The sequence below is a fragment of the Carlito syrichta genome, unplaced genomic scaffold, assembly GCF_000164805.1.
Source record: "Carlito syrichta isolate Samal-C Ts95f unplaced genomic scaffold, Tarsius_syrichta-2.0.1 Scaffold288323, whole genome shotgun sequence".
Taxonomy (NCBI): Eukaryota; Metazoa; Chordata; class Mammalia; order Primates; family Tarsiidae; genus Carlito; species Carlito syrichta.
This window is the reverse complement of record NW_007232419.1, coordinates 90,997-98,245: the sequence shown is the minus strand read 5'-3', so window position 1 is coordinate 98,245 and position 7,249 is coordinate 90,997. Positions and strand designations below refer to the sequence as shown.

At 38.7% G+C, this 7,249-nt stretch overlaps 1 pseudogene; it reads left to right on the top strand.

Annotated features, from left to right (window-relative positions):
• Positions 1–261: 261 nt before the first annotated feature.
• On the top strand, positions 262–3,295 carry LOC110595239 (annotated as a pseudogene).
• Positions 3,296–7,249: the final 3,954 nt, after the last annotated feature.

Here is a 7,249-nt window from a genome sequence, read left to right as displayed (position 1 = left end):
TGGCTTCCGTTAGACTCTTGCAATGGAAGACACCGCATGGGTAGGTGATTAGAAGTTAGGAAGAAGGAGAAAACCAGACCCCACACCTTTTTTTGGTGCGGGAGGGAAGGGTGCTTTGGAGGGCTTTTATCAGAAGTCACAAAAAACAACATGGAGCACCTGGGTCTTGCAAAGGTTGCACGTTTCCAGCAGCAGTGCAGACTTTATGAGTCATAGCAAAGCAGCAGTGGCACCAGGTGCTGCAGCAGCCCTGGCCACACAATGTCCTGCCTCTATCTGCTCCAGCTGTCCCAGCTGTCTGTGACATCTGCAGGTAATTGTGGGTCCCTGGGTTCCCACACTGTCAGATAAATAGGCCATGGATCTCTCTGCGAGGCAGCTTTAGCAGTGGTTCCATTTGGCAGGAGCTGCATTGGGTTTCCAGCAGCTCTATGGCTGGGGACTGTATGCTGCAGGCTATACCATTTCTCTTCTGCTCTTTAGCCAGGATGTGGTGGATTATTGCAGATTCCAATCATCGAGGATTATTGCAGATTCCAATCATCGAGGAGCTTGACATTTTCCTTTTGGTTACTCCAGCCCTTCTAACCCTTTTGTAACTATTCCCTGTGTTAAATTTCCTCCAGTTTAAATACCAGTGAAAGTTTCTCTTATCCTGAATGGGCAATGACTGATACATGATGAAGGATACAGTACTGCTGTGACTAAACCAGTTTTCCTTTGATCTTTCTTTCCACATTTACTCATAGTTAATTTAAGTTAGTATTATTTTAAATGATCAAATACATAGAATGCATTCTGTCATTGATTTAATGCATACTATAAAATGCATACAAATTGCAGGATCAAATATATCTCAAATCAAAACAAGGATGTGAATCACAAGAAAAACCATACATTTGTATTTCATAGTTTAATATATTAACATATACTAAGTTCTTCTGGGAATTAATTCATGGTGAATAAATAAGAACATGGTTCAAATCAAGATAAGTCACATGATGAATCGATACATTTTTCCTTCTCCTAAAGTTTCTTTTTTGGCATATATGTAGAAAAAATTATGATTATACCTTTAGCCTAGAGAATCTGTTCTAATATTGTTCACTAGATTCCACATTAAACATTTTAATATTTGTATGACTTGCCATAATGAACCCATTAGCAGGTTTTTTTATTTACTGATTATGTTTGAACTATAATCGCTTATTTCTTCATTGAGTTACAAGGATTCATGATGTGGTTTATTAGGCGTACTTATGAGCTGCTCACATAATTATAGAGAGGAACAATACACGGAAAAATGAAAATGCAATTTTAGGCATAGGATAAAAGCTTAACTTTTATAAACATCGGTTCCAGGGAAATATGTGACATATCATGATAGAAATATACCAGATGAAGACAACATTATGGAGGAAGATGTGCTTCCCTGTTTTATGCATTCTTGTGGATTCCTATAGGCTTTCCCCACCTCCAGAAAGAATAGATAATGATAGTGAAAAGGCCTTTAATCAAGGACTTTTTTTTTTTTTTTAGTTGGAGTCTCACTGTGTCACTCAGACTGGAGTGTAGTGGCCGCAGCCTCGACCTGCTGAGCTCCGGCAATCCTTCTGCCTCAGCCTTCCAAGTAACTGGAACTACAGGCGTGCGCTACCACACCCGGCTGATTTTTTGATTTACTGTAGAGATGAGGTCTCACCAAGTTGCCCAGATGGGTCTCGAACTCGCGGTCTCAGGCAATCCACTCACCCCAGCCTCCCAAAGGCATGGGATTACAGGCTGAGCCACCGAGCCTAGCCAATCCAGGACTTTCTAAGGATGACCAAAAGATGTATGGAGCATGGTTCGAACTAAAAGATGTATGGAGTATATGATTGAAATCAGAATCAGAACTCTATGTTTTACACATTAAATTTAGCACCAGTACATGTATTTATAAGTATGTAGATAATATTTTGAAAGGAGATTTCTGCTTTTCAGTCCATTGCACGTGATTGCTTCCCCATTGGATAAGGATCAATTGCCTGAGTGTTGTAGCATATAGCAGGCAAAAGCATTGGTCTGAATGCAAGCTGTTTGATTGCTTGACCTCAGCTTGGTTCCATTACTAACTGTGTGGTCCTGGGTGAGTTACTTAATCTCCTTGCACCACAATATTCTCTTTGTTGACCGTTGTGAGTATAAAACGAATAATACATACAAGTACTTAGCAAGGTATCTGCGACAGTCTCAGACTCTTTCCAAGCAATCAAGTTTGTTATAGCTGGAATGAAAAGAGAACAATACATGGTCAAAGTTAAACTTTCACCCCTTAAAATAAGCTCTTGGAGTCCATTTCATAGCTTATATTATTAAAATATGGGCTTTCAATTGCTAAGGACATACTTCAAAACAGTGTCTAAATTCTGGAATCTTCTCTATAAACATCAGGTACAAAAGCATTGGGGATTGATCATGAAGTTTTTATTGTAAAGTATGAAGTAAGCCTCTTTTTCGTGGTACCTGGGAGCCCCATCAGCTGCTTCAAGAAGAAACTGAATAAGGAAATATTCCCAACTGCTGGATGCCAGAAAGTCATTGATGTGGATGATGAATGGAAAGCTCCAGTACCTTCTACAAGAAGCTCATGGCCACGGAAATTGCTGTAGACTCTCTAAGTGAAGAATGGAAGGGTTATGTGGTCTGAATCAGTGGCAGGAGCGATAAACAAGGTTTCTCCATGAAGCAGCGTGTCTTGACCCACGGCCATGTCCACCTGCTGTTGAGTAAGGGGCATTTCTGTTACAGACCAAGGACAACTGGAGAAAGAAAGGGCAAATCTGTTCGGGGTTGCATTGTAGATGTCGATCTGAGTGTTCTCAACTTGGTTATTGTAAAAAAAGGAGAGAAGGATATTCCTGGGCTGATTGATACTATGGTGTCTCATTGACTGGGGCCCCAAAGGTCTAGCAGAACCTGCAAACTCTTCAAACTCTCTAAAAAAGATGATGTCCACCAGTATGTGGTAAGAAAGCCCTTAAACAAAGAAGGTAAGAAACCTAGGACCAAAACACCCAGGATTCAGCGTCTTGTCACTCCACGTGTCCTGCAACACAAACACTGGCCTGTTGCTCTGAAGAAACAGCCTACTAAGAAAAATAAGGAAGAGGTCACAGAATATGCTAGACTTTTGTCCAAGAGAATGAAGGAGGCCAAAGAAAAATGCCAGGAACAGATTGCCAAGAGATGCAGACTGTCTTCTCTTCAAGCTTCTACTTCCAAATCTGAGTCTAGTCAAAATAAAAATTTTTGAGTAACAAATAAATAAGCTCAAACCCTCAAAAAAAAAAGTATAAAGTAAGAAGAATGACTTAGAGACAATCTCCTGCTAAACAGAGATTAGATAAAAATCTTTCTTCAGCTAGGAAAGAGTGTTAGAATAAGCGAGAAAGGAGCTTATTCAGGTTTCAAAGAGAAGTCCTTCATCTTCTGTAATTTCAGGGAGAAGAAGCATGTTTTCTGTTCCCTTCTGGAAGGCAAAGCTTCATAATACTCCCCAAATGGGATGCTCATAGAGTTTTTCATGAAGGTTTTGTATTTTCAGGCAGAAAGAGGGCTTCAGATAGTGCTCTGCACTACATTCCAGAGTTCTAGAAGACTTGGTGTGGAGAAAATCAAGAAATTGATTCATGCCTTGATGGCAAATGTGAAATTGCAAAGAAGGTTGCTAAATCTTGGGAGAACTCTCCTTGAATCTGAGCTAGTTTGTGATTGTTTTTGACCAATAGAGTGTGGAATAATGATATTATGTGACTTCTGAGGCTCAGTAATAAAAGAAAATTCAATTCTGAGACACTCTCAACTCTGATGACCACATAAGTCTGACTACCCTGAGGCTACCATTGCTTGAGGAAGACTTGGTCACATGGAGAGGCCACATATAATGGTATAATAGGTGCTTAAATCCCAGCTGATAGCCAGACTCAACCAACAGTCCTGTAAGTAAACAAATAGATAATTCTAGGCCAAATCATCAAATCACTACCAACCTTTGAGTCTTCCCAAGCAAACTCGCAGACATTGTGTATGAGACAAGCCAACTGCGCTCTCTGTTAAAATTCCAGACAGACAGAATAAATAAACATAACGAAAATAGTTGTTTCTAAGTAAAAAAAAATTTGGAATGGTTTGTTATGCAGCAGTAATAGCAAAGAAGAGAATAAAACATATAATCATGATTATTTTATCTTGTCTAATTTTCACAAAGCTTGATCTTCGAATTTGTCTTTAGCAACTAGCGTAGTTCCTCAACTGAATACACATTTATTGCTTACCCACTGTAAATCATCTTTTACAGGATAAAAAATAAAATAATTTACATCATAAAAAAAAAGGCTGAGCACAGTGGCTCACGTCTATAACCCCAGCACTTTGGGAGGCCAAGGTGAGAGGATTGCCTGAGTCCAGGGATTCGAGGCCGGCCTGGGCAACTTGGTGAGATCTCATCTCTACAATAAATAAATAAATAAAAATTAGCGGGGCATGGTGGCAGGTGCCTGTAGTTCCAGCTACTTGGAAGACTCAGGGAGAAGGATCACCTGAGCCCAGCAGGTTGAAGCTGTGGTGTCTGTGAGTATGCCACTGCCCTCCAGCCTGGGTGACAGAGTGAGACTCCAACTCAAAAAAAAAAAAAAAAAAAAGCAAACATAATGTGTAGACATCAAAACTGTGGTAAGGGCTCTGGGCATCAGCAAGAATGCTTATAGGTTCTAATGCAAAATGGGTTCACTCTACATCAGCTGTGACCATAGAACCAAGGCAACCACAGTAGACTTATTGGAAGAGTAATGTAGCGCACTGGAATCTGAGGTGGATCCTTGTAAAATACACTCCCCCACCCTCTCTGTTGTGTTTCTCTGCATGCACATTTTTACTCTCAAAGTCTTTCTCATAGAGGAGTAGGAGAACGGGCAAGCATACAAGAAGAGTGCATCAGTGTCATTGCTACAGAGTTTGAAACATGAATTATGAGTCACATATCTTTAACTAAATAATGACCTCAAAGGGATCTTTTCAACCAGATGTGTCTGAGTTATCTGGAACCTGGATTTACTTTTTAAAAGAAAATTCAGAGAATAACTAGACTGCAGTGTGGAGAAATACAGAAAGTTACGTTTCTGCATATCTTGAATCATAACAGATAGTAGTATCAAACCTTTCATGTGCCAACACGGTACAACACACACTTACTTCTAAGCCACCCACACTAAAATATACACATGTGAAGGACAGGAAAGGAATGGGGTTCTCTTTTAGGGCACTTCTCTTCGTCTTTCTGCATCATCTCTGCTCTGCCTTTTCTCTTCTCATTCCCATAGCATCCTTCCCCAGGTTGTGTAGAGATGAGCTATAAATTCGCTACAAAAACTTACTTTCTAAATTCCTAGTCATCCCATCTGCAAACTTAAGATGCTGCCTACCTGCATGGTGTTGATATTTGCACTGCTGTTCTCAATGATGTTCTTTCACCATTACTTTCCAGAGATAGTGATGATTTCTGTGAGTTTTCCAAGTTCTGCAGCTCTCTTCCTCATGTGGACATCCTTAATCCCACACTTCCCTTTCCTGTTTCTGTATTTGTCCTGCTGTACAGTCAGCATTCTACATGATGGAGTGTCGTTGTAAATCATCTTTGGCAGGATGAGTCACTTTGTACTTAAAATTGAGCTGAAGAGCATTCCTTATTATGGAACAAGGTGGTATTTCCATTTTAACCATTAAGCGTTCCCTTGCCAACAGCAGCTAGGAGATGTTACCATCTAAACATTTTCCATCCAATGTTGTATAATTGCAAGAGTTCTGTTTGTCCTTAACTAAAGATATAATGTCAAGTTGATTATTTTTTCAATGAGGATGTTTTCATGAAGATGGAGAATGCCATTCTTGTGTTGTCCTTTAAGTTAAGACAAATTATTATTCAACAACAACAAAAAACAATTACTTGTTTATTGTATTCTGCTTTCAATCGTTTTGAGTGGATTTGAAGAGTATAAGCTATAAGTCACTGAAGAAGTTTATTTTCTTTCTTGAGGAAAGATTATCACACATCAACCAAACTTAAGTTTCACATACAAGTTTGATTACCTTTCTACAAGCCATTAGAATGTTATTTTTTTAAAACATCAGAGCAACTAATGACTAGAACAGGAGGAAGTATTTAATTGAGTATTGATTTAAGGCAAAGCTTCTGTTGGGCTGAGGCATTGCATTATAATTAATGGACCCTAACCAGACTTTAATTTTTCTACACTACACCTGATTTTCAAGGGATGTAATAGCAACCCTCAATCCAAAGAGTGAGCCTGGACTTTTCCTATTAATGTTTGAAAGTTTTGACTGAATTTTTAACATACCCAAAGGACTTCTGGCTTTTGACAGTAGCTTCAAAGTCTGCTGCATTGTGAATGTTGTACTCTTAAAATTAAATTGTGCCATTGACATATTGTCAATTAGTCAATAAATTCGTTCATATAAGTTTAATGTAAGATAATATTATTAATGGCATGGTTTACCGAGGAGGGCTGTGCCTCCTGGAGTTCTGTAGAAAATAATAGATTCTCGTTTATTTGGAATGGCACAGCTGAATGCTTACTTGAAGGGCAAAAGATGAGGGAAAATTTCTTTCAAGGACTCATTCATACTAGCATTCAATGACTACTTAATCCCTATAGAATGACCAGAGATAGATTAGTTTGCTTTTTTAAAAATAGCCATCTGGCTACCATCTAATTTGGCATACAACTTAAATTCCAGCTTTTCTATATGTAATATTATGACTTACTTTTTATCAGTTTTGAGGATTCATGTAAGTAATTACCAAATGCATAGCATCATTAAGATCTTTAAGGATGCAGAAATGAACAAAACATGGCCAGAAGTATTCATTTTTGTGCATGTTATAACATAACTAAATAAAGAATGACTCACTAGTTAAATCTGTTTACAAAATCTTATAAATTATCAACTATCTCATTTTCCCTTCTTCAAAATAAAGCCCAGGAGACCAAGAAGGGACGGCAGAGGTGCGGGGTGTGTAGAAAGAGAACGAGGGAAGAAGAAACATCAAGAAGTCACAATGGGAAAGTTTTTAAGCTATAAAGAAAGGTCACATGCCACCAAAAAATTAGGCCAATTGATGACAAACAAACAAACAAACAAAAAGCTATGGAATTTAATTGAGTGGTCCCTTGTGACCTTATGCAAAGTG